The sequence below is a fragment of the Clarias gariepinus genome, chromosome 6, assembly GCF_024256425.1.
Source record: "Clarias gariepinus isolate MV-2021 ecotype Netherlands chromosome 6, CGAR_prim_01v2, whole genome shotgun sequence".
NCBI classification, from domain to species: domain Eukaryota; kingdom Metazoa; phylum Chordata; class Actinopteri; order Siluriformes; family Clariidae; genus Clarias; species Clarias gariepinus.
Genome location: NC_071105.1, coordinates 1145001 through 1171862, shown reverse-complemented (window position 1 = coordinate 1171862; position 26862 = coordinate 1145001). Strand labels below are relative to the sequence as shown.

The 26862-nt window shown below is 42.1% G+C and overlaps 1 protein-coding gene across 1 annotated transcript in view; it reads left to right on the top strand.

Annotated features, from left to right (window-relative positions):
- The first annotated feature begins 18523 nt into the window (after positions 1-18523).
- The window catches only part of LOC128526362 (zinc finger protein 850-like), a 46054-nt gene continuing 37715 nt past the window's right edge, over positions 18524-26862 (top strand). Inside the window, exon 1 of the mRNA XM_053498153.1 lies at positions 18524-18746. The gene's annotated coding sequence lies outside the window, so the exon portion shown is untranslated. The remainder of the gene's footprint in view (positions 18747-26862) is intronic.

The window sequence follows — 26862 nt, the reverse complement described above, 5'->3', positions numbered from 1 at the left end:
TGTTGACATTCCTTTGGAGTCAGCTAGAAGCATATGACTCTTTGAGCAATCTCTGCTTGACGTCAGTTTTGACAAATGGGACCCGACTTAGGGCATCTGTGACAGTGTTTTGGGGACCAGGCACATACTTGATGTTAAAATCGTAGTTCGCCAATTTAGCCACCCAGCGTTGTTCGCAGCAATCAAGTTTGGGTTTTGTAAGTATATGGGCTAAGGGATTATTGTCAGTCAAGACAGTAAATTCATGGCCCTTGAGCCAATGACTGAACTTATCGCATATTGACCATTTTAAGGCCAAAAACTCCAAACGATGCGCTGGATTGTTTTGCTGCGATCGAGAAAGCGACTTACTGGCGAAGGCTACAGGCCTGGCTTTCATTTCCCCCTCTGGGACCTGAGAGCACAGCCCCAATACCATCTAAGGACGCATCCGTCGCCAGTACGAAAGGGCGATTTAAAATCTGGATGAGCAAGGACAACGCTCTCGCCCAACAATGTTTTCAACCTCTCAACAGCTTGTTCTTGTGCTTCCGTCCAGTCACTGAGTTTCAGCCTTCTGTTCTGGTGAACATGACCCCGCTTACCCAGATTCCTCCCACTTGCCTTCTGGCCCTTTAGTAGACTAAAAAGAGGCTTTGCTACAGCTGAATAGTTTGGAATGAAGTGCTGGTAGTAATTCACCATTCCCAAGAATGATCTTATTTTTTTCTGGGAAGGGGTAACCCCATCCAGCTCCATCAAATCCAAACTGCTCATCTTAGAGATGCTCTCAACTTTGCTTGGGTCTGTGGAAACCCCTGTCTGATCAATTATATGGCCGAGGAACTTCACCGATTTCCTCATCAAGTGACATTTTTTTGGAGCCAGCTTAAGATTGTATGCACGGAGTCTACCAAACACCATTTCTAAGCGATTGAGAGCAGTAGTTTCATCTGGACCGAAGACAATTAGGTCATCCAGGTAACACAGGAGACTGAGGAAGTTTTCATCTCCAAATATGCTGGTCATCATACGCATAAAGCTGCCAGGACTGTTGCAGAGGCCCTGGGGCAGACGATTGTACTCGAAGAGACCCATGGGCGTTGTAAAAGCTGTGAACTTGCGATCGTCTTCGTGCAGCGGCATGTTATAAAATCCGGAAGTTAGATCCATCGTGCTAAATAAAGCATTTCCGCCCAGTGCTGCTAAACAATCCGCTTGATGTGGAAGAGGGTGCGCGTCCTTCAGTGTTCTCTGTTTCAGCCAGCGGAAATCTGTGCATACACGCAAGTCCCCATTTTTCTTTCAGACCAAAACAAGAGGAGAGGCGTACTCACTGGTAGATCGCCTAATTATCTCTTTCTCCTCCATTTTGGTCAACACCTGCCGCAGTTTTTGATACTGGCTGGGTGCTACTCGTCTAAATGGAAGCCTGAATGGTCTGGTGTCTGAGAGATGTATCCTGTGTACAAAGCTCTTTGCTTCCCCGCAATCAAGATGGCTATGTGAAAATACATCTTCATAGCTCATAATCATGTTTACCAGCCGCTGCTTACATGCATCTGAGATGTCACATGAATCAATGTCAAGAGTATCCAGACCGACTGACTTAAGTCGTTCAGTCACGGGTGGAGCATCAGCTACTCCATCCGACAACCTTACTGAGCAATTTACCAGCAGAGGAGTGGCAATATTAGTGTGATCAAAATCTTCAAGTGCAATGCATGGATAGAGGTCTGCAATTTTTGCATTCCTCTTTAATAACACTGGCCTGCCTAATGTCTTAATAAGCTTCAAGGGGACCCATCCATCTCCCCATAGTGATGTGATCAGTCTAGCCACCATGACACCTCTGGGACCAGAGTGAGATGATGTAGGCTCAATCATGACTGCACTTCCAGGAGAGACAACAGCAGATTTGGGCAACTTCCCCCATACTAAGTACTCACAACCTGGCTCCAGATGGACAGCTGAGTTGCATCGTACTGTCCCTATCTTTTCAGGGATCTCCTCTCCTCTCCAACGGTTCAATCCCGCAAGCATTGACAAGAAGCTTTCGCACTCAGGGTTTGAAGATGTTGGTTTAGACACTGCTTGCCAATATCCCTCACTTATTTTGAAATATCTAAGAATGTGCTTAATAACATTAGTCCCAAGTATTAACTCATCATGTTGTCCGGGAACTACTAATGTAGGAACTATAATTTTTATACCATACACCTCCATGGCAAGATTGAATGATGATCTTGGTTTGACATGCTGCCCTCCACAGCCTACCAGGGTGACATCAACAACGACTTTATCACATTCATTCACTGCCCCAGCTGATCTCAGAGCCATTTCAGCAGATTCATTTATAGTACAGGCCATCGAACCACTGTCCAACATTGCATTTAGCGTGACCATTTCTCCAATCTTCACAGGAGTGTAGAAGAGGCTGTCTCGTCCACCCACAACGTGTGTGTTCTGATAAATAAATTCTGATTGATCACAGTTTACTTTGGCTGACTGATAAACATTCTCACAATCATCAACAACTTGGGAGTTACAGTAATGATGACCCGCATGTCCTCCCTCCAAATACGGGTCTGCTAGTTTCCCTCATGTTGTGCCTGGGCAGAGGGTTGTTTAGGACATTCTTTTTTTGTGTGCCCTGGGAAGAAGCATGCTAAACACAATCTGTCTGTCATGCAATGTGTCACCGTGGTATGTTTGTTGTCGTTACAGACCCGACATGCAGTTCTGACAAAGTTGCGTCGTTGTCTAGAGTCACGTCTGGGGCTGGAAACATCACGCAATTGCACCCTGTCCATCAGCTGCTCCATCATTTCCATCATACGAGTTAGCACTTGACTGTCAGCCTGTTGTGTGTTTTGAGATATCATTGGAGATGGGCAGGAGGAAGGCTGATGCTGTCCCTGACTGGGCATTGATGTAGACTCTGGCTGGCGACATACTTGAGCGCTGGGTAAAGTGCAGAATGATCGCATTGGAAAAGCTGGCAACCCCGCCTTGGGGCTATCATTCAGACCTGGTTCGCTGCTGAACACTGTAGTTGAGTGGCTCTGTAGGTTCACACCGGCATTTCCCCGGCTCCTGAATTCTCTCTGATAGTCATCAATTCTGCTCTGTATTTCTTTCGCACTCCATTCTTGAATAGGCTTGCATCTAAATATGTTTGCTAAACTGGGATCAGGACAGAATTTAATAAACATCCTTGTTACCTCCTCTCCTATGTTATCTAAACACTTGCCTTGTCTTCTTAGTCCCTCATTTGCTAAATCAGCTGCTTTGTTCAGTCGGATCCAGTAGTCTACAGGATTCTCTTTAGCTCTGGGGATAGTGGCATAAAAGTCTGCAAGTGGTAAACAGAAGGGCGCTTCACTAAAGTACTGCATGAGAATTCCATAAATTAAATCAGGGTTCTGTCTGACGTTGAGCGTAGAATCACTACGCAGACTGACTTTAACAACGTCCTTTCCCTTTCCAGTAAGTCTACTCATTATCTCCTCGGCTTGTTCTTGAATGGGACACATTTGTTTTCTTAAGCAAGCTTTTGTCCTGTCTACCCACTCTTCAATGGCGTACTTATCAGAGTCGTCACCCCTAAATGTGTCATTCTCTGACTTCATATGCACTGTTACTCGTGGTGTCATAAATGTATGTGTGCATTGTTCTGTGCGTGTAGGGGTCTGAGTGTGACTTGGTGAATTGGTTTGGCTCTCAGCATTTACATTGACTACTCCAGCAGAAACTAGTTTTGCAACTATTGACTCACCAATATGTGAACCTAACTGCCCTACCATATCTGTGAGGTGATCAAACGCGACTCTATCAACTCCAGGTGTCCAAGTGTACGGACCCTCACCAGGAACCCGCCCAACAGGAGTTCCACCCATGGACTGACATATCCCGATACCCCTACCGTTGCCAGCATGCACCTGTGGTCGTCCCACCTCCCGGCTGACACCGTCACTAAAAATACCACCTTCTGGACTATCAAATAACCATGTACCTCGACCTCTGTTACCATAACTTGTTACATCAAAGTCACCATCACACTCATATTTTTCAGCCATTATACGATCAGAAAAATATGCATGAGAAATAATGTAAAAAAAAAAAAAAAAAACCCAAAAACAAGAAAAAAAAAATAATAATAATAATTCAATACCAACTATAAGTTTTCTGACTATATGAAATTAAATCCTAAACATGATGATAGTCAAAGCCATATTTCGTGTGTCCATGCGTTGTGTAAATGTGAAAAACAAATGTATTGTCTCTATCACTTTGTGTGAGTATGTATATACTGTCCTCATCCGTAGTATCTAAAACTTGAACTACTGACGAACTTGACGTGCTCACTGTGTTGAAGACTTGGGCCACCGGCAAACTTCACACGTACACAGCAACCACAGTCGATCTGCGTCGAGCTGATCAAAGAATCCGAAGAAGTCACGGCACCAGTGTAACGGATGTGGAAAGACACGCTCACACGTGGGATCTCTTTAACTCCGCTTTATCCACAGCAGTGCAACTCAAATCCACAGCGTTGATACTCAGTTCTTTTTAACAGATAAAGAGGTACAAAACAGGTTGGCTGACAATGGACTGCAGATATACACATGACCACAGCGTTGATACTCAATTCTGCTGAGGTACGGAAAGAAAAGAGGGCCAAAATACTACATCCGCAGTACCATTAACAGCCACTGGAGGGGAGCATTCATACACCAACAAATATACAACCAAAACCTTTATTTTATAAAATTCACACAAGATTCTTTACTCTTTAAATTAAATCTTCTTTTTTTTTTTCTCTTTTTTTACCATGTTACATTTTACTCACTCTGTAGGGCATTAGAACATATATTTCTATATATTCGAACATTCTCCTTTTTTATTTCTTCTTTTTTTTGTTCATTTAATATTTTCTTTTAGAAGTAAATAGGGTGTTGTAAATAATACAGGTAAATAACTAGATTTTCTAGGCTTACTCACCCTGGTCAGTGTGTTTGAGTTAATTAAAATGACTCTTTGACAGGACGTGTTAAAGCACTAACTTAAGTATTGACCTGGTGTCAGAAGGTAGCCTTTATTTGTTTATTTTTACTTTGAATAACACCTTTAGCCAAAATTAATTTAAAAAAATGTAAAAAGCCATTCTCTATTTCAAACTAGCAAAGCGTTCCTGTGTGCAGTACCTACTACATTACAGTAGGTGACGACATGCAAATAAGTGTAAGTAGAAAATCAAGGCCAAGATAACACACTTGTGAACATCCACCCCACAGAGCAAAAAATTGCTCAAAATTCAGTTCAGTTTTGTTTGTATAGCAATTCTAACAATACTTTTGTCACAAAGCAATTTTACAGAATAATTTTTTTTACAACATTTGGCAGATAGCCTTATCCAGAGTGACTTAAATTTTTTAACCTTATTATACATCTGAGCAGTTGATGGTTAAGGGCCCAACAGAGGCAACTTGGACCATGGGACCTTCTGATCAGTAGTCCAACACCTTAACCTCTGAGCTACGCTTATTGTTCTACTAACTGTCAAGAAAAGCAAATTTTAGTTGTTTTTATGATTTATGATTCTGATCAAAGTCTTTTTTTATTCAGAATATTAACAAGTTACATATATATATACATACATTGTACACTATTTTTTTTTCTAACTGTACCCCACCCCCCACCCCACACACACACAAAAAAAAAGCCAGCCAGCAGAAAAAAGGGAAAAAAAAAATGAAATAAATTGCACATCAAACAGAAATGGAAGAGAAGGAAAGTATTAGAAACAAAGACTAAAAAAGCAATATTTTATTACAGATCTAATTGATTTGCATCTATATTTTCAAAATGGCTTATAAATGGTTGCCAGGTATCATAAAATTTCTGAGTGGATCCCTTTATAGAATAGCGAATCTTTTCTAGATGAAGAAAATACAAGACCTCTTTAATCCAGTGAGTACCCACTGGTGGCGACGACTCCTTCCATCTAAACAGGATCAGTCTCCTAGCGAGAAAGGAGCTAAAGGCAATCATATTGGCCTTGGCGTCATTCAAGCGGACACCACTTGAGTCAACACCAAAAAGTGCAATAAATGGGGATGGTTTTAATGTTATTTGGCAAATTTTTGACAAGGTATCAAAAATAAAACTCCAAAAATTGTATAGCTTTGGGCATGTCCAGAACATATGTAGTAGCGTAGCTGGTTCCTGCTTACATCGGTCACATGTGGGATCAAAGTCCTCTCTAATCCTTGCCAGTTTTACCTTGGACCAGTGAAGCCGGTGAACAATTTTAAACTGAATGACTGTATGTTTGAGGCAAACTGATGATGAGTAAATTCTATGTATTATCTTTTGCCACAGTTTATCTGAAATTTGTTCTTTTATATCATTTTCCCATTTGCTTTTAAGTGTATCTAATGTGGCTGAGTTACTTCTGTTTAATAACTTGTATACAGCACTAATCATCTGTTTGGCATCTGGTTTACAGCTATAAACAGAATCTAAAAGGGATGGAGAAGGAGACAAAGGGTAGGAGTCAGAGTTACAGGAAATGAAATTCCTCAGCTGTAGATATCTACAAAAATGTGTCCTGGGAATGTTAAACTTTTGTACAAGTTGTTCAAATGAGCCAAAGATATTGTCAATGTAAAGATCGTATAATGACACAATACCACACTTAAACCAAACCCCAAAAGCATTATCCGTGTAAGACGGAGCAAACATACAATGTCCATTTAATGGTGCTATCAAGGACAGATCAGTAAGCTTAAAATGACGCCGAAACTGATTCCAAATTTTAACTGAGTGTATAACTAGTGGGTTTGAGGTAAAAGAAGATGTGGGTTGTTTTTGTGGCAATTTAGCACATAATAATGATGAGAGAGATATTGATCCCATGGATGCTTCCTCTATAGCCACCCAGACGGGAGGGTTGACTGCATACTGCGCCCAGAATAACATTGCCCTTACATTAGCAGCCCAGTAATAATAAAGAAAGTTTGGAAGTGCCATTCCTCCCGATTCACTGGGCCTCTGTAGGATACTTTGTTTAATACGTGGTTGTTTTTTATTCCAAATAAATATAGATAGAAAAGATAGATAGAAATCTGACTACTTAAGTTATTGAAAAAAGATTTTGTTAAAAAGATTGGAAGACACTGAAATAGGTACAGGAATTTTGGAAACAGATTCATTTTAATTGTGTTTATTCTTCCGCCCAAAGAGAGAGGTAGCAAGTCCCATCTTTCAAGGTCTAATTTTGTTTTGGAAAGTAGAACCTGATAATTCGCCTTGTATAGATCTGCATGGTTGTGTGTTACCCAAACTCCTAGATATTTGATTTTTCTGGGACTAATCTTAAAGGGGGTTAAATCAGGAAACTGTGCTATATTGTTTTTAATTGGCATCATTTCACTTTTTTGTAGATTAACCTTGTAGCCAGATATTTCACCAAAGTCTTTCAGTAAATCCACGAGTTTTGGTAGGCTATGGGGAGGATCGGATATGAAAAGCAGCATATCGTCAGCATACAGGGAAACTTTGTGTTCCACTCCCCCACGAGAGATACCTTTAATATTGGCATTTTCCCTTAATGCGATAGCCAATGGTTCAATAGCCACAGCAAAGAGAAGAGGTGACAAAGGACACCCCTGTCTAGTACCACGCTGAAGCTCAAAGAAAGGGGATAAGTTGTTATTTGTCCAAACGGCAGCCAGTGGGGATGAGTATAGCACTTTTATCCATGATATAAATTTAGGGCCGAAACCAAATTTACCAAGAGTGTAAAAAAGAAAATCCCAATTCACTCGATCAAATGCTTTTTCCGCGTCTAGGGAAATAATTGTTTCCAAAGTGTCAGATAGAGATGGGTTATAGATAACATTGAACAGGCGCCTAATATTAAAAAAAGAATATCTGTTTTTTATGAAGACTGTTTGATCAGGTGAAATAACACAATGCATAACTTTCTCCAGACGGCGGGCCAAAACTTTTGCTAAGATTTTCGTATCCGTATTCAACAATGAAATTGGACGATATGAACTACAGTCAAGAGGATTCTTTTCTTTCTTTAAAATTAAGGATATAACTGCTTGCCGCATAGTTGGAGGTAATGAACCAGAAGAAAAGCTTTCTCGGAAAACTGACGCCAACAGAGGAGAGAGCTGACTGGAAAAGGTTTTAAAAAATTCTGAAGGATATCCGTCTGGTCCAGGTGATTTACCAGATTGCATACTTTGGATTGCTAGGGCTATTTCTGTATCAGATATAGACTCATCTAATTGTAATGCTGTATCTGCACTAATTGTAGGAATACCTAAATTTTGAAAAAAGGCCTCTAATGTCGAGGTGTCAACAGTTGAAGGAGCAGTATATAGTAATTTATAATAGTGTAGGAAACAGCTATTGATAGTTAAATTATCAGTACACTTGATACCATGATCATTTTTTATTTCAGGTATAGCTTGTTTAGCCGAGCGCTGGCGCAACAGATTGGCCAAAAGTCTACCCGTTTTTTCCCCGTGCTCATAAAATGAGGAGCGTGATTTTAAAACCAGATATTCTGCTTGTTTCGTCGAAATTAAATTATATTCCGCTTGTAATAATAAGCGTTGTTTAAGTATGGTTGGTGTAGGTGACACACTGCATATTGAATCCAATTTCTTTATCTTATCTGCTAATTTTGTAAATTGTTCCCTGGTCTCCTTATTTTGTTTTGCACAAAAAGAAATAATCTGCCCCCTTAAATATGCCTTTAAGGATTCCCAAACTGTAGAAGGTGACATACCTGGAGTTTGATTGACATTTAAAAAAAACTCTATCTCTGAACTCATAAAGCTCACAAACTTCTCATCTGACAGAAGTGAGGAGTTAAATCTCCAAGGACGATAGTTAGGCCCTGCACTGGGGATATGGATTGACAGAGTCAGTGGAGAGTGTTCTGATATCACTATGGCTTTATAATCCGAATCTGTTACAAGAGGCAGAAGCCTTTTATCTACAAGAAAATAATCTATGCGTGAAAAAGTATAATGTACTGGAGAATAAAATGAGTATTTTCTTGTAGTAGGATTTCGAAAACGCCAAACATCTGCCAATCCATAAGCCTCCAGGAAACTTTGTATCACTTTTGCTGATTTGGATTTGGGCGTTTTTTGGGGGGAACTGCGATCTAACACAGTGGAAAGAACACAGTTTATATCACCTCCTATGATAAGGTGGTGGGTTGTCATATTTGGGATCCGAGACAGAAAGTTAACGAAAAAACCTTCATCATCCCAATTGGGTGCATACACATTGGCTAGAATAAGTGGGAGCCCGTATACTTGCCCAACTACAATAATATAGCGGCCAGCAGTATCTGCATCTACAGTAGTTGCTACAAATGGTAAGTTTTTATTAATCAGGATAGCAGCCCCCCTCGCCTTTGAGCGGAAGTTGGAGTGATATACTTGTCCGATCCACCCCTCCCTTAATTTAGGTTGGTCACATGTGCGTAAATGGGTCTCTTGAAGAAAAGCAATATCAGCTTTGAGGTGTTGCAAATGAATGAGGACTTTTTTCCTCTTTACAGTATGGTTAAGGGATTTAACATTCCAACTAACAAAATTAATCAAACAACCATTAGTCTGTCTAAAAGAAACGCCTGTTTTTGTCTTTAAAACGTAATAGCAATAGTGAAGCTGCAGATTTACACAAAATGGAATAGAGCCAGGAAAAAAGAAAGAAAGAAAGAAAAAAAGAGAGAGAGAAAGAGATTTTTTTTTAAAAGTACTGCTGACTGGCCTGAACCCTAACCCAATCACCCATTAAACCCAGGTGATTAACCCAACCCACAACAACAAATCCACACACTGTGCTTATCTGGATCCTACTGAGCCAAAATCAGGCTCTCACTAAACCATCTTATAAGCTTGTAACAATAAAATATATGAACAAGTCTAAACATTAACTAGTCAACATCATCCTTATTATGATTATAAAGCGTTAATTACAAAAAACTTTGTACTGAAACTAAAACGGACACTTCAACGTAATTACACTAACTTGTAATATAACACTGTAGTTTACCCCGGTCAGTACTGTGTTTACCGTCCATGTGCCAACGATAGGAAATATGAACGTCCTTCAGGAGTTAAGGACTGGCTTCTGCAGAAGTAATAACACTGTGCTTAACGTAGTGCATGGCTTTATCCGGATCAGTGAACATCTTGTCCTCACCCTTATAGGTGATACGGAGTCGTGCAGGATACAAAATGCCGAAGCGCACACCGTCCTGTCCTCGTAAGAGCTTTCTAACCTCAGTAAATGCCGCACGAGCCTTGGCCACACTCGGAGTGTAATCGGGAAATATAGATATTTGCTCCCCGTTAAAGCGAAGTGGACCTCGGGACCGAGCACGGCGCAATACCTCCATACAGTCCTGATGGTAGTGTAATTTGGCCACAATGGTGCGCGGTTTCCCTCCTTGCTTCTTGGGCCCAGAACTTCTATACGAATGGTCAATAAGGAGGTCCTTGTCCATCTGCAGAACTTCGGTCAGTACTTTAGAGACAGACGCGGTGGAGCTTGACCCCGGTTCTTCCGGAACGCCTAGGATTCGAATGTTACATCTCCGCATTTTCCCTTCCATGTCATCATACCTGGCTTTTAGTTCGGTCATTTCTGCCTGCAGGCTCGTTATAGTAGTTTGCATTGAGACCACTTCATCCGACCATGTGGACAGTCCGCCCTCCATGTCCCTCACAGAAGACTTAATCTGGTCCATCTCCGCGCGGGTTGTCGCAACGCAATTGGTGATTTCGGCCTTGAGCGTCTGTAACTCACCCTTAATGGAGTTCAGTTCTTCGGTCAGTGCACTTCTCAATTCTTCCTTAATAACAGTTATAATGTCACTCTTGAGTGACATAAGAATTTGAGATTTGAGGTCTTCGACATCCATTTCTCCAATTTTGAGGAGGATGAAGTAGCGGCGCGGCTTGAACTCGGCTCACTAACGGGGCTGAGGGCCGAGGGTGTGCTGGGCCTAGTGCTCGATGATCCGCTGAATTTGTATTTTCTTAAGTTCGCAGCCATAGCCGACACCGAAAAAAAATTCTAAATTTGTCACGAAGTTATGACTACGTATTACTGACCAATTAATGAAATAAACTAGAAATTAAAAAAAGGATTTTAACATATTAAATGTTATTGTTCAGCGAGAGCCCGACAAAACACGTCCTACTCCATAATAGGCTCTATAGCCCCCCCCCCCCCCATGATTTATGATTCTAAAACAGCTTGACTGAGAACTTCACTGACACGTCTGACGGAAAGAAAATTAAATGGGTTAAACACTGCTGCCAGGGGAATATAACCTGCAGAGGAACTTCAATATAAAGTATCCCTACTATATCGCTCCAGAAAAACAATACAAACTCTAACAGCGAGCTATGAGTGTGGCCGTGCTGCCTTTAGCCTGTCTTGCTCAACACAAGGTAAGGCAACTGTAGCATCTCTTTGTGTGGTATGGATCCTTGCTACAAAAGAAAAGGCAATGAATAAAGTCAGTTTTTCTCTTTTTCAATAGCTCTTGCTGGATCACAGAAGATAAGTCTGTAAACAGGATACAGTTGTTGATATTAAAATTAAACTGTTTTTGTTGAAAACATTGAACTATCAACCATTTCTACTTTTTTTTTGATCCAGGTACGAGTTGTTCTGTCTCAGTGAGAATGTGGAACTTTACTAAGAAATCTTTAGTACTCACCAAACATCATCAGGTACCTCCTGCACAACTCTCACAGACAAATGCAGAAACATTCACTACTGCTCACGGATTGGAAAGCTTTAAAAATCTGTACGTGTTGTGGTTTCAACAACATACATACAAAGCAGCTTAATCTGACCAAATCTAATCTAGGAATGTAATGCAAAAAGTGATATAACTTTGTTTTTATAAACATATTAAGACACATGTAAGTGGTCCAAACTACTCAGAATGGTAGAGTAATTCTTCCTCTATACATACTGTAGGTATGACTTAACATGCATCACATCACATTTTTATTGGAGCAAAAAATCAGAAACTGGATAAATTCGCAAACGAATATTTATTTTTAAAAAACTGTTTTTTTTTTTTTTTTCAGATATTTGGTTTCACACTGTAAAAAATCTTATGTGCTATCTACTTAAAAATATATGTAACAATATCGCACATATTATTTTTAGGCAGTTTTAAGGCTTGTTTTTATTTTTGTAGAATTTACTTGAATAAATCATGTTTAGCCATTATTTAGCCAGACGCTATTATTTTTAAGTATTTATGGCTTGATTTTTTCCCCCTAGCAGAATCTACTGTACTTGAATAAATCATGTAAAACATCCTAAATTATTTAGCCAGACACATGATGATTTTAACATTGTTAGTGGAATAATCTTTTTTAGTTTAAGCAGATAAAACAAAATGTACTTATACTGTATGTATTAAGGAAAATTACTTAATAATATAAATACATTTCATAATGAATACATTAAACGGTAAACATGCTTTTGGTTCATCTTTCACTGGTATCAAAATATTAAACACTGAAAAATAGTATATATAACATTTACAGCAGTTTTAAGATCTGTAAAACAATTTGTAAAACCGTTTGTAAAACAGTTTGTAACTGACAATTTCTATGTCGTTAAAATCAACTGTTTAGCATTATATGCTAACATCTTTTTTTGCGGGAATAGTCACATTCTGTACTAAAACCTGAGAGAACTTGTACAGTAAACCATTTCTAGGTTCATATCTTAGTAACATTGTAAAACACTAACTCACCTAAACTTGTTTCAGTGAACTGTGGAGACACAACAACCATCTCAAGTGTGCTAATGGCAGACAGGATGTTTTCAGAAATGTTCACAATGTTCAGTTTATTTCATTTATATTGCTGACACTAGTGCAAGAAAGTAGCTTATTTAAGAAATCAAAATAAAATATAAAAATTAGTAAGGGGCTTAACTTACTTCTTAACATTTTACACTGTTTGTCTGTTCCTTCAAAATGGCATCTGATTTCTGCTGTTGTTGAGATTCAAATGAAGGTGACTCAATAAAACCTGGAAAATTGGACCAATTCTCTTAAAATTAAATATGAAGCTTTTTTTCCTTAAAAATTTTTGCCTAAATGGTTCCTTAAATTAAGCCTAAAAATTGCATTCATTTCCTTAAAAAAATTGGTAAAATTTAATTCTTAATTTTATTAGTAAAATGTTTTCAATATATTATGAGAAACACAGAAAACCATTTTAAAAATGAAATATGCATATTATTTTTAATGATTATGTCCATTTTTTAACTTGCCTCATGATTAGCCTCGTGATTATTTATTTACAGCGCATATCGCAAAATGAATGATACATGGATTTGTCTTGTTTTTCATTTCTGTTTTTATGCTTCAATCAAAAAAATGACTGCTTACTTCCCATTTTTTATATTTTCATCGCACACAAGTAGCTTGATCAGAAGATTTTAATTGTTTCTTTCTTATGTTTCCTCTTGCCAGTGAATCCTGTCTTCTGTAGTCTGTTTTTCTTCATATTTTATATCTCTCTTCACAGGAACTCCTGCTTTAATGATGTCAGAAAAGAGTAAATTAGAACATCTCGACCCAGGTGTCTCATAAAAACACCATCTGGTACTTTCCAGACTATCACTTCTCATGGACAATTATGAAAACATATTCATCAGTGTCTACACTGTGGGAAGATTTTCAGTGAATTGAGTACTCTCAAAAAAGACCAGCGTTTCCATACAGTAAATAAGCTGCATTAGTGCTCACAGTGCGGGAAGAGTTTTATTGACGGAAGTGATCTCAGAAAACACTGGCGTGTTCACACAGGAGAGAAACTGTATGTCTGCTCACAGTGCCGAAAGAGTTTTACTAAGAGAGGGAATCTCATGAGACACCAGCGAATACACACAGGACAGAAACCGTACTGTTTAGAGTGCTGGAAGAACTTTAGGACACATGGAACAAATCAGAGACATAGACTCCTTCACTCAATAAAGAATAAGGACATGCTGGAGTTCCACTCAGGTCCACTTTATTCTAAATACTTATTTTGGACCATTTTTTATTACACGTTTACAATTTATTTTAAAGTTTATTTATTTCTTTTACTGGATGATTATAAGTTTGACATTTGTATTGATGTATTTATAAATCACTCACTCACTCATCTTCTATACCGTTTTATCCTGTATTCAGGGTTGCAGTGATCTGGAGCCTATCCCAGGAGACTTAGGGCACAAGGCAGGGTACACCCTGGACAAGGTGCTAATCCATCGCAGGGCACACGCACATACAGACATTCACACTGGCATTTTAGGAACGCCAATTAACCATAACCTGCATATCTTTGGTCTGTGGGAGGTAAACCGAGGTACCTGGATGAAAACCCACCAAGCACGGGGGTGTTTTTTTAATAACTCTTAAACCTGATTTGGCTACTGATGGTAACAAATGCTGCAACTTAAGATGCCGTTCTGAAATATTACATTCACATTTAACAGACTAAAAAGTTTATTATTATTGGATTTTTAATATAGTGTTTTTAAGGTTAGAAAAGTGCTTGGATTTTGGACAAAGTACTTGAACCTGCTTGAATTTGAAATTGCATTGCTTTCATAATATACCTTCAAATTCGTTATCTTACGGAGTAGTTTTCCTTTTAGCTAAAAATGCTTTTTGCACATAACAAAAATAACTCTACATTTTGAGAGCAAACAAAGCACTCTATGCGTGTGCACTGCGCGCTCAGCAGCTCAATTCTGCGCGTGCAGTGTCTCCCCTGCTCGCTCAACATGTCCTCTGTGCACGCGCGACTTCTCGATTCTGTGCGCGCTCGACTCTGCCTGTACGCTCGCTCAACTTTATCCAGTGTTACAAAATTGTCACAAAACCAGCCAATCACAGACATCCACACACTACTTCTGATTGGCTGTTCCTTCTCTATCAGCTGGCAATATCGACCGCATAACAGAAGCGTTATGCTATATGGATAATTAGATAAGTAAATAAAGACACACAATGGACAAACGAAACTGATGTATACTAATACTTCATTAAATAAAAAATAAATACTATAATATTTGTGTTTATAATATTTATAAATAAATACAACTTTATTTGCAATGCTTCCCTTATATAATTTCTTTTTATTTGTATATAGTTATATATTATAATATAATTTTAATTTCTTATGATTTTCATTTAATTTTGTAAAGCTGCTTTGAGACAATGACCATTTTAAAAGCATACAGTATAATATAACTATACAAATTATAGCATGCGTTATGCGGTCGATATTGGCAGCTGATAGAGAAGGAACAGCCAATCAGAAGTAGTGCGTGGAAGTCTGTGATTGGCTGGTTTTGTGGCAGTTTTGTAACACTGGACAAAGTTGAGTGTTGAGCTGGTTATTTTTGCACTATATTTTGTTTAGTGCAGTTTCATTTTTGCACTATTTTTATTGCAGTTTTTTTTTGCACTTGTGTTAATAGCAGATTTTTTCCTTAACTCAAAGGTCTAAAGGGCACTTCCTTAGTTATTGATCGTGTAAATCACGCCATGCCATGTGAGGGCTGCTCAAGATAAGCAGAAGGCGAAAAAGAATGTTCCTATTTTACACAATTAAAGTGTTAATTAAAATTGTATTTATCTGTCTGGTGATTATTTTTCATTTATATATAGATTATATAGAATGCCAAGACTACTTACAGGGAGGTGATACATTTTGAACCGTTAAACATGTTTTCCTTTAAACTCTTAACTGTCACCATTTGACGAGTGGGACATTTGCCATACAGTTACAACAGTACCTTAGTTCCAACGTAAGGTAATCTTGACAATAATAAAAAGTAATATTGATAAAAGCTCACAAACTTTGGTTTCCATATTTGGTGACTGATTTGCAAAACAGTTGACATAGAAACAGTTGTTCTTTAATTTGAATCAAGAATATTCTCTGACTCAAATGAATTTTGAATAGTAATGCACATGAAGTATCATGAACGACTGGTCATGAAAGTTTGGTACTACACCCAAACAAAATCTGACTGTAAGATCACTTTTTGAGATATCAACTTTAGGTAGAAAGAGACCAAACCGAAAAAGATAATTCATCCAATAACTGAATTTTATTTATTTATTAATTTATTTTTTACCATTTTGGGGTGAACTATCCCAATAAATCCAAAGTATTAAACAATTTAAGTTGAAATGTCATATTGTTTTTTGTTTTTTTAACACAATGGATTTAAATTTCAGGACTCAGCTCATCAATGTGTCAGTGGATCTCCAATTTTCTGACTGGCAGACCACAGGCAGTAAGGATGGGCGGACATGTCTCAGCCTCCCTCACTCTCAGCACTGGAGCCCCCCAGGGTTGTGTTCTGAGCCCCCTGCTGTACTCTCTGTACACCCACGACTGCGTGGCCACTACCAGCTCCACCACCATCATCAAGTTCACTGAGGACACTGTTGTGGTGGGCCTGATCACGAACAACGATGAGACGGCCTACCTGGAGGAGGTTGGAAATCTGGAGAACTGGTGCCAGAGAAACAATTTCCTCCTGAACGTCAGTAAGACAAAGGAGCTGATAGTGGACTTTAGTACAAAGCAGGTGAGGAACTACCAGACCCCCGTCATCAACAGGAGCCCAGTGGAGAGAGTGGACAGCTTCAGATACCTCGGTGTTCACATCACGCAGGACCTGGCATGGTCCTGTCACATCAACACCGTGGTAAAAAAGGCCCGGCAGCGTCTCTACCACCTCAGACGCTTGAGAGACTTTAGACTGCCCTCCAAGGTGCTCAGGAATTTCTACTCCTGCACCATAGAGAGCATCCCGACGGGAAATATCACGACCTGGTTCGGGAACAGCACCATGAAGGACAGACGAGCTCTACAGAGGGTGGTGCGATCAGCTGAGCGCATCATCCGCATCGAGCTCCCTGACCTGCACTCAATCTACAGCAAGCGGTGCTTGACCTCAGCCACCCCAATAACGGACTGTTTACTCTGTTGCGGTCTGGGAAGCGATTCCGCTCCTTGAAGGCCAACACAGAGAGACTGAGGAGGAGCTTCTTCCCGCAGGCGATAAGGTCTCTCAACCACAACCACACCATTATGCAGAACTAACAATCTTTTTATCTTTTTCATAATTGATCAAATCTATCAATCTTCTTACATCCATGAACACTATGGACAATTACACGCTCACTTTCCTTCATATATACACTACTATGTCCTGGACCATTGCACAAAGACACTTTAATAACCTCTGCACAAAGACACTTTGTTCTATGCATATTTGCACACACAGCACAGTATATTTCAATTTGTACAGTATATTTCTATTTTTGTACATCATATTTCTATTTTTATTTGTAGTTCTATTTTTCCTAGCACATTTCTATTTTTATTTTTAGTTCTATTTTTCCTAGTTTAATTTTATTTTATTTTTTTTTTATTTCTATCGTATTTCTTTTATTCATATTTATTTCTTATTTGTAAACTTTAATTCTCTTCTAGGGTCAATGGCAGTCGTATAATGCATTTCACTACATTTCATACTGTGTATGTTTGTGTATGTGACAAATAAAATTTGAATTTGAATTTGCAAAAGTACATACAGCATATATAAACGTAATTTACCGCGGTTGTTAGGTGCTGGAAAAGCATAAAAATGCACCTTGAAAGTGTTTGAATTTAAAGTTGGACCCTGATAAATAAGTCAAATATCGCAGGTTTGGGAAACAGTATGTACCCTTCAGATTTCGCCCTTGGGTTCTGTGCCTCTTCTCTCTTCCTTCAGACTCGGACACCTTGGTTTCTAAATTAATTTAATGAGAGGACTTTAGCCCACTGAGCAACATTCCAGTGCCTTTTGTCCTTAGCCCAGGAGAGAGACCTCTAATGTTGTCTCTGGTTCAGTAGGGGAACATTCAGAGACATTAGAATACCCTGTGACCCACAGAAACATCTATTCTCCAAATTAAAAACTCTGACTGTCTTGACTGACAAACATGTGATGAGGGTGAAGTGTTTATAAAGATGATAAACTGATTAGCTGTGTTATTTTCGGCGAAGTTCATTAATGAAACATTATGAAATAAAGTAATAACTTAGACGTGCATCCTGTTCTTGGTTTGAGTAAAAAAAAAAAACAGACTATTTTGTTTCCATACGACACTCCAGAGCAGGAAGTGCGCGTGCCCATACCCATCTACGGCGAGCCACGAGGGGATAAATACATCACACCCACATGACAGATTAGGTCTCTTCCACATTTATTTATTTTTCTTTATTACCTTTGTATGTATGACCTGTGTGTGTGTTTGTAAAAGAAAAAAAAGTGCTGCCTGATCAGTGGCTTGTTGCTTTCAGGAGCGGCTTCTGTCAGAAATAAGAGGAGACGCGAAACACGAGCATCCTGAGATAATCCTAAAGCCTGACTAAAGCAAATTCCCATGTGAGTGCCCTGATCCTCCAGTAGGTGTCGCTGTGAGCGTTTCGGTCTCGTTCCTCCACACATTCCCAGAAGCAGAAGAAGCCGTGCTGCAGTGTTGCTGATTGATGAGCTGAGCTCTCCGACTCTACTAATCATCTTTACATTCCAATATTTCTGACAGGGTTTTACCCCCACAGTTCCATCTGATCCGTTGTGGGTGTATTTGAGGTGGTTAACTGCGTTCTGCTGTAAAGCTCAAGGTAAGTTACACTCGGCTAACAGTGGCTCAGTCCTAAATGGGCTTCTACTTCCTATGCTAGTGCGCTACACAGGCTGGAACATAGTGCTGTTTACCTCACACACTCTGTAGGGCACTAGAACATAGTGCTGTTTACCTCATACACACTGTAGGGCACTAGAACATAGTGCTGTTTACCTCACACACACTCTGTAGGGCACTAGAACATAGTGCTGTTTACCTCACAGACTCTGTAGGGCACTAGAACATAGTGCTGTTTACCTCACACACACTCTGTAGGGCACTAGAACATAGTGCTGTTTACCTCACACACACTCTGTAGGGCACTAGAACATAGTGCTGTTTACCTCACACACTCTGTAGGGCACTAGAACATAGTGCTGTTTACCTCATACACTCTGTAGGGCACTAGAACATAGTGCTGTTTACCTCACACACTCTGTAGGGCACTAGAACATAGTGCTGTTTACCTCATACACTCTGTAGGGCACTAGAACATAGTGCTGTTTCCCTCACACACACTGTAGGGCACTAGAACATAGTGCTGTTTACCTCACACACACTCTGTAGGGCACTAGAACATAGTGCTGTTTACCTCACACACTCTGTAGGGCACTAGAACATAGTGCTGTTTACCTTACACACTCTGTAGGGCACTAGAACATAGTGCTGTTTACCTCACACACTCTGTAGGGCACTAGAACATAGTGCTGTTTACCCCACACACACTCTGTAGGGCACTAGAACATAGTGCTGTTTACCTCACACACTCTGTAGGGCACTAGAACATAGTGTTGTTTACCTCACACACACTCTGTAGGGCACTAGAACATAGTGCTGTTTACCTCACACACACTCTGTAGGGCACTAGAACATAGTGCTGTTTACCTCACACACTCTGTAGGGCACTAGAACATAGTGCTGTTTACCTCACACACTCTGTAGGGCACTAGAACATAGTGCTGTTTACCTCACACACTCTGTAGGGCACTAGAACATAGTGCTGTTTACCTCACACACACTCTGTAGGGCACTAGAACATAGTGCTGTTTACCTCACACACTCTGTAGGGCACTAGAACATAGTGCTGTTTACCTTACACACGCTGTAGGGCACTAGAACATAGTGCTGTTTACCTCACACACTCTGTAGGGCACTAGAACATAGTGCTGTTTACCCCACACACACTCTGTAGGTCACTAGAACATAGTGCTGTTTACCTCACACACTCTGTAAGGCACTAGAACATAGTGCTGTTTACCTCACACACACTCTGTAGGGCACTAGAACATAGTGCTGTTTACCTCACACACTCTGTAGGGCACTAGAACATAGTGCTGTTTACCTTACACACTCTGTAGGGCACTAGAACATAGTGCTGTTTACCTCACACACTCTGTAGGGCACTAGAACATAGTGCTGTTTACCTCACACACACTGTAGGGCACTAGAACATAGTGCTGTTTACCTCACACACTCTGGAGGGCAATAGAACATAGTGCTGTTTACCTCACACACTCTGTAGGGCACTAGAACATAGTGCTGTTTACCTCACACACTCTGGAGGGCACTAGAACATAGTGCTGTTTACCTCACACACACACTCTGTAGGGCACTAGAACATGGTGCTGTTTACCTCACACACTCTGTAGGGCACTAGAACATAGTGCTGTTTACCTCACACACTCTGTAGGGCACTAGAACATAGTGCTGTTTGCACTAGTGTCTGTAGGGCACTGGAACATAGTGCTGTTTACCTCACACACTCTGTAGGGCACTAGAACATAGTGCTGTTTACCTCACACACTCTGTAGGGCACTAGAGCATAGTGCTGTTTACCTCACACACTCTGTAGGGCACTAGAACATAGTGCTGTTTACCTCACACACTCTGTAGGGCACTAGAACATAGTGCTGTTTACCTCACACACACTCTGTAGGGCACTAGAACATAGTGCTGTTTACCTCACACACTCTGTAGGGCACTAGAACATAGTGCTGTTTACATCACACACTCTGTAGGACACTAGAACATGGTGCTGTTTACCTCACACACTCTGGAGGGCACTCTGTAGGGTACTAGAAAATAGTGCTGTTTACCTCACACACACTCTGTAGGGCACTAGAACATAGTGCTGTTTACCTCACACTCTGTAGGGCACTAGAACATAGTGCTGTTTACCTCACACACTCTGTAGGGCACTAGAACATAGTGCTGTTTACATCACACACTCTGTAGGGCACTAGAACATAGTGCTGTTTACCTCACACACTCTGTAGGGCACTTGATGTATACTCTGTGTGTGTGTCTGTGTGTACTGTACCAGCTGTCTGTGTGTGTGTGTACCAGCTGTGTGTGTGTGTGTGTGTGTACCAGCTGTGGTGTGTGTGTGTGTGTGTGTACCAGCTGTGTTGTGTGTGTGTGTGTGTGTGTGTACCAGCTAGGGCTGCAACTAACGATTATTTTGATAATCGATTAGTTGGGCGATTATATTTTCGATTAATCGATTAATCGGATAAAACCTAACCGCTTCTTTCATTAGATATTTCGCTTATAACTATTTTAAAAAAACATAAATCAGGGTATTATTTATGTATAAAAATAAACTTTAAAAAATGCAAAAGCCACATATAGAGTTAATAATGTTTAATTTGGACATTTTAAACCTTAAATGAAATGTAGTATATAATATATACAGTATATATATATATATATAGTTAAAAAATACACTGATATATTCAGTTGATAAGACAAACAGCTAAAATAATGTAATTTTGTATAATAAAATGATGTATGCATAAGTAAAACCACAGTAAATTACAAGTTAACTTTGTAGTGGACTATAAAAAAAACTGTATAAATGCAAAAAGCTAATAGTCACAAATGTACTATTATTTGCATTCGCTGAAAATCACAACAATCACTAAATGTAATATTCTACTGTTATTCACACCGTGTAAATTAAGCTGATCTAAAATAGCGCCATGTAACTAATCACTATTGCTCGTGAGGTGATTGCGCAATGTAATGCTCGCGAGTAGCGCGTGAACAGATCTAGCGCGCGACTGTCCCGAAGTTAGCAAACAGTTGAAACTAAAAGCACTTAAACTATACAACTTTTACACGATGGAGATACAGTTTTTACTGACTCTGCTGACGTTTCGCTATCCGTAACACCAACACGTTTTCTCTTTAAGTGTTCGTGCATGACATGCCATGTAAGCTCGGTCTTGCATAGCGTGCAGGTTACCGTCTTCTTAGAGGCGTTTAATGTAAATCACTCCCGGACCCTGGAGGACTCGGGGCGCGCGCTTTTTCCTGCCGGCGCTTCTGTAACCTCCATCGCGCGAGCGGCTATGTGTATTTGTGCATCTTGGGGTCGCGCTTCTCAGTAACGTGCGCAGCCCAACTAATCGATAACGGCATTCGTTGACAACGAATTTCATTATCGATAATTATCGATTTTATCGATTAGTTGTTGCAGCCCTAGTACCAGCTGTGGTGTGTGTGTGTGTGTGTGTGTGTACCAGCTGTGGTGTGTGTGTGTGTGTGTGTGTGTGTGTGTACCAGCTGTGGTGTGTGTGTGTGTGTGTGTGTGTGTGTACCAGCTGTGGTGTGTGTGTGTGTGTGTGTGTACCAGCTGTGGTGTGTGTGTGTGTGTGTGTGTGTACCAGCTGTGGTGTGTGTGTGTGTGTGTGTGTGTGTGTACCAGCTGTGGTGTGTGTGTGTGTGTGTGTGTGTGTGTACCAGCTGTGGTGTGTGTGTGTGTGTGTGTGTGTGTACCAGCTGTGGTGTGTGTGTGTGCGTGTGTGTGTGTGTACCAGCTGTGGTGTGTGTGTGTGTGTGTGTGTACCAGCTGTGGTGTGTGTGTGTGTGTGTGTGTGTACCAGCTGTGTGTGTGTGTGTGTGTGTGTACCAGCTGTGTGTGTGTGTGTGTACCAGCTGTGTGTGTGTGTGTGTACCAGCTGTGTGTGTGTGTGTGTACCAGCTGTGTGTGTGTGTGTGTGTGTACCAGCTGTGTGTGTGTGTGTGTGTGTGTACCAGCTGTGTGTGTGTGTGTACCAGCTGTGTGTGTGTGTGTACCAGCTGTGTGTGTGTGTGTACCAGCTGTGTGTGTACCAGCTGTGTGTGTGTGTGTGTGTGTGTACCAGCTGTGTGTGTGTGTGTGTGTGTGTGTGTGTGTACCAGCTGTGTACCAGCTGTGTGTGTGTGTGTGTACCAGCTGTGTGTGTGTGTACCAGCTGTGTGTGTGTGTACCAGCTGTGTGTGTGTACCAGCTGTGTGTGTGTGTGTGTGTGTGTACCAGCTGTGTGTGTGTGTACCAGCTGTGTGTGTGTGTGTGTGTGTACCAGCTGTGTTGTGTGTGTGTGTGTGTACCAGCTGTGGTGTGTGTGTGTGTGTGTACCAGCTGTGGTGTGTGTGTGTGTGTGTACCAGCTGTGGTGTGTGTGTGTGTGTACCAGCTGTGGTGTGTGTGTGTGTGTGTGTGTACCAGCTGTGGTGTGTGTGTGTGTGTGTGTGTACCAGCTGTGGTGTGTGTGTGTACCAGCTGTGGTGTGTGTGTGTACCAGCTGTGGTGTGTGTGTGTGTGTGTACCAGCTGTGGTGTGTGTGTGTGTGTACCAGCTGTGGTGTGTGTGTGTGTGTACCAGCTGTGGTGTGTGTGTGTGTGTGTGTGTACCAGCTGTGGTGTGTGTGTGTGTGTGTGTACCAGCTGTGGTGTGTGTGTGTGTGTGTGTGTGTGTGTACCAGCTGTGGTGTGTGTGTGTGTGTGTGTGTGTGTACCAGCTGTGGTGTGTGTGTGTGTGTGTACCAGCTGTGGTGTGTGTGTGTGTGTACCAGCTGTGGTGTGTGTGTGTACCAGCTGTGGTGTGTGTGTGTACCAGCTGTGGTGTGTGTGTGTACCAGCTGTGGTGTGTGTGTGTGTGTGTACCAGCTGTGGTGTGTGTGTGTGTGTACCAGCTGTGGTGTGTGTGTGTGTGTGTGTACCAGCTGTGGTGTGTGTGTGTGTGTGTGTAACAGCTGTGGTGTGTGTGTGTGTGTGTGTGTGTGTACCAGCTGTGGTGTGTGTGTGTGTGTGTGTGTGTGTACCAGCTGTGGTGTGTGTGTGTGTGTGTGTGTGTGTGTACCAGCTGTGGTGTGTGTGTGTGTGTGTGTGTGTGTACCAGCTGTGGTGTGTGTGTGTGTGTGTGTGTACCAGCTGTGGTGTGTGTGTGTGTGTGTGTGTACCAGCTGTGGTGTGTGTGTGTGTGTGTACCAGCTGTGGTGTGTGTGTGTGTGTGTGTGTACCAGCTGTGGTGTGTGTGTGTGTGTGTGTGTGTACCAGCTGTGGTGTGTGTGTGTGTGTGTGTGTACCAGCTGTGGTGTGTGTGTGTGTGTGTGTGTACCAGCTGTGGTGTGTGTGTGTGTGTGTGTGTACCAGCTGTGGTGTGTGTGTGTGTGTGTGTGTACCAGCTGTGGTGTGTGTGTGTGTGTGTGTGTACCAGCTGTGGTGTGTGTGTGTGTGTGTGTGTACCAGCTGTGGTGTGTGTGTGTGTGTGTGTGTACCAGCTGTGGTGTGTGTGTGTGTGTGTGTGTACCAGCTGTGGTGTGTGTGTGTGTGTGTGTGTACCAGCTGTGGTGTGTGTGTGTGTGTGTGTGTACCAGCTGTGGTGTGTGTGTGTGTGTGTGTGTACCAGCTGTGGTGTGTGTGTGTGTGTGTGTACCAGCTGTGGTGTGTGTGTGTGTGTGTGTGTACCAGCTGTGGTGTGTGTGTGTGTGTGTGTGTACCAGCTGTGGTGTGTGTGTGTGTGTGTGTGTGTGTACCAGCTGTGGTGTGTGTGTGTGTGTGTGTGTACCAGCTGTGGTGTGTGTGTGTGTGTGTGTGTACCAGCTGTGGTGTGTGTGTGTGTGTGTGTGTGTACCAGCTGTGGTGTGTGTGTGTGTGTGTGTACCAGCTGTGGTGTGTGTGTGTGTGTGTGTACCAGCTGTGGTGTGTGTGTGTGTGTGTGTACCAGCTGTGGTGTGTGTGTGTGTGTGTGTGTACCAGCTGTGGTGTGTGTGTGTGTGTGTACCAGCTGTGGTGTGTGTGTGTGTGTGTACCAGCTGTGGTGTGTGTGTGTGTGTGTACCAGCTGTGGTGTGTGTGTGTGTGTGTACCAGCTGTGGTGTGTGTGTGTGTGTGTGTGTGTGTGTGTGTGTGTGTGTACCAGCTGTGGTGTGTGTGTGTGTGTGTGTGTACCAGCTGTGGTGTGTGTGTGTGTGTGTGTACCAGCTGTGGTGTGTGTGTGTGTGTGTGTGTGTGTACCAGCTGTGGTGTGTGTGTGTGTGTGTGTGTGTGTACCAGCTGTGGTGTGTGTGTGTGTGTGTGTGTGTGTACCAGCTGTGGTGTGTGTGTGTGTGTGTGTACCAGCTGTGGTGTGTGTGTGTGTGTGTGTGTGTACCAGCTGTGGTGTGTGTGTGTGTGTGTGTGTGTACCAGCTGTGGTGTGTGTGTGTGTGTGTGTGTGTACCAGCTGTGGTGTGTGTGTGTGTGTGTGTGTGTACCAGCTGTGGTGTGTGTGTGTGTGTGTGTGTGTACCAGCTGTGGTGTGTGTGTGTGTGTGTGTACCAGCTGTGGTATGTGTGTGTGTGTGTGTACCAGCTGTGGTGTGTGTGTGTGTGTGTGTGTGTACCAGCTGTGGTGTGTGTGTGTGTGTGTGTGTGTACCAGCTGTGGTGTGTGTGTGTGTGTGTGTACCAGCTGTGTTGTGTGTGTGTGTGTGTGTACCAGCTGTGGTGTGTGTGTGTGTGTGTGTGTGTGTACCAGCTGTGGTGTGTGTGTGTGTGTACCAGCTGTGGTGTGTGTGTGTGTGTGTGTGTGTGTACCAGCTGTGGTGTGTGTGTGTGTGTGTGTGTGTGTACCAGCTGTGGTGTGTGTGTGTGTGTGTGTACCAGCTGTGGTGTGTGTGTGTGTGTGTGTGTGTACCAGCTGTGGTGTGTGTGTGTGTGTGTGTGTGTACCAGCTGTGGTGTGTGTGTGTGTGTGTGTGTGTACCAGCTGTGGTGTGTGTGTGTGTGTGTGTGTGTACCAGCTGTGGTGTGTGTGTGTGTGTGTGTGTGTACCAGCTGTGGTGTGTGTGTGTGTGTGTGTACCAGCTGTGGTGTGTGTGTGTGTGTGTGTGTGTACCAGCTGTGGTGTGTGTGTGTGTGTGTGTACCAGCTGTGGTATGTGTGTGTGTGTGTGTAACAGCTGTGGTGTGTGTGTGTGTGTGTGTGTGTACCAGCTGTGGTGTGTGTGTGTGTGTGTGTGTGTACCAGCTGTGGTGTGTGTGTGTGTGTGTGTACCAGCTGTGTTGTGTGTGTGTGTGTGTGTACCAGCTGTGGTGTGTGTGTGTGTGTGTGTGTGTGTACCAGCTGTGGTGTGTGTGTGTGTGTACCAGCTGTGGTGTGTGTGTGTGTGTGTGTGTGTACCAGCTGTGGTGTGTGTGTGTGTGTGTGTACCAGCTGTGGTGTGTGTGTGTGTGTACCAGCTGTGGTGTGTGTGTGTGTGTGTGTGTGACCAGCTGTGGTGTGTGTGTGTGTGTGTGTACCAGCTGTGTTGTGTGTGTGTGTGTGTGTACCAGCTGTGGTGTGTGTGTGTGTGTGTGTGTGTGTACCAGCTGTGGTGTGTGTGTGTGTGTACCAGCTGTGGTGTGTGTGTGTGTGTACCAGCTGTGGTGTGTGTGTGTGTGTGTGTGTGTGTACCAGCTGTGGTGTGTGTGTGTGTACCAGCTGTGGTGTGTGTGTGTACCAGCTGTGGTGTGTGTGTGTGTGTACTGTACCAGCTGTCTGTGTGTGTGTGTGTGTACCAGCTGTGTGTGTGTGTGTGTACCAGCTGTGTGTGTGTGTGTACCAGCTGTGTGTGTGTGTGTACCAGCTGTGTGTGTGTGTGTGTGTGTGTGTACCAGCTGTGTGTGTGTGTGTGTGTGTGTGTGTACCAGCTGTGTGTGTGTGTGTGTGTGTGTGTACCAGCTGTGTGTGTGTGTGTGTGTACCAGCTGTGTGTGTGTGTACCAGCTGTGTGTGTGTGTGTGTGTGTGTGTACCAGCTGTGTGTGTGTGTACCAGCTGTGTGTGTGTGTACCAGCTGTGTTGTGTGTGTGTGTGTACCAGCTGTGTGTGTGTG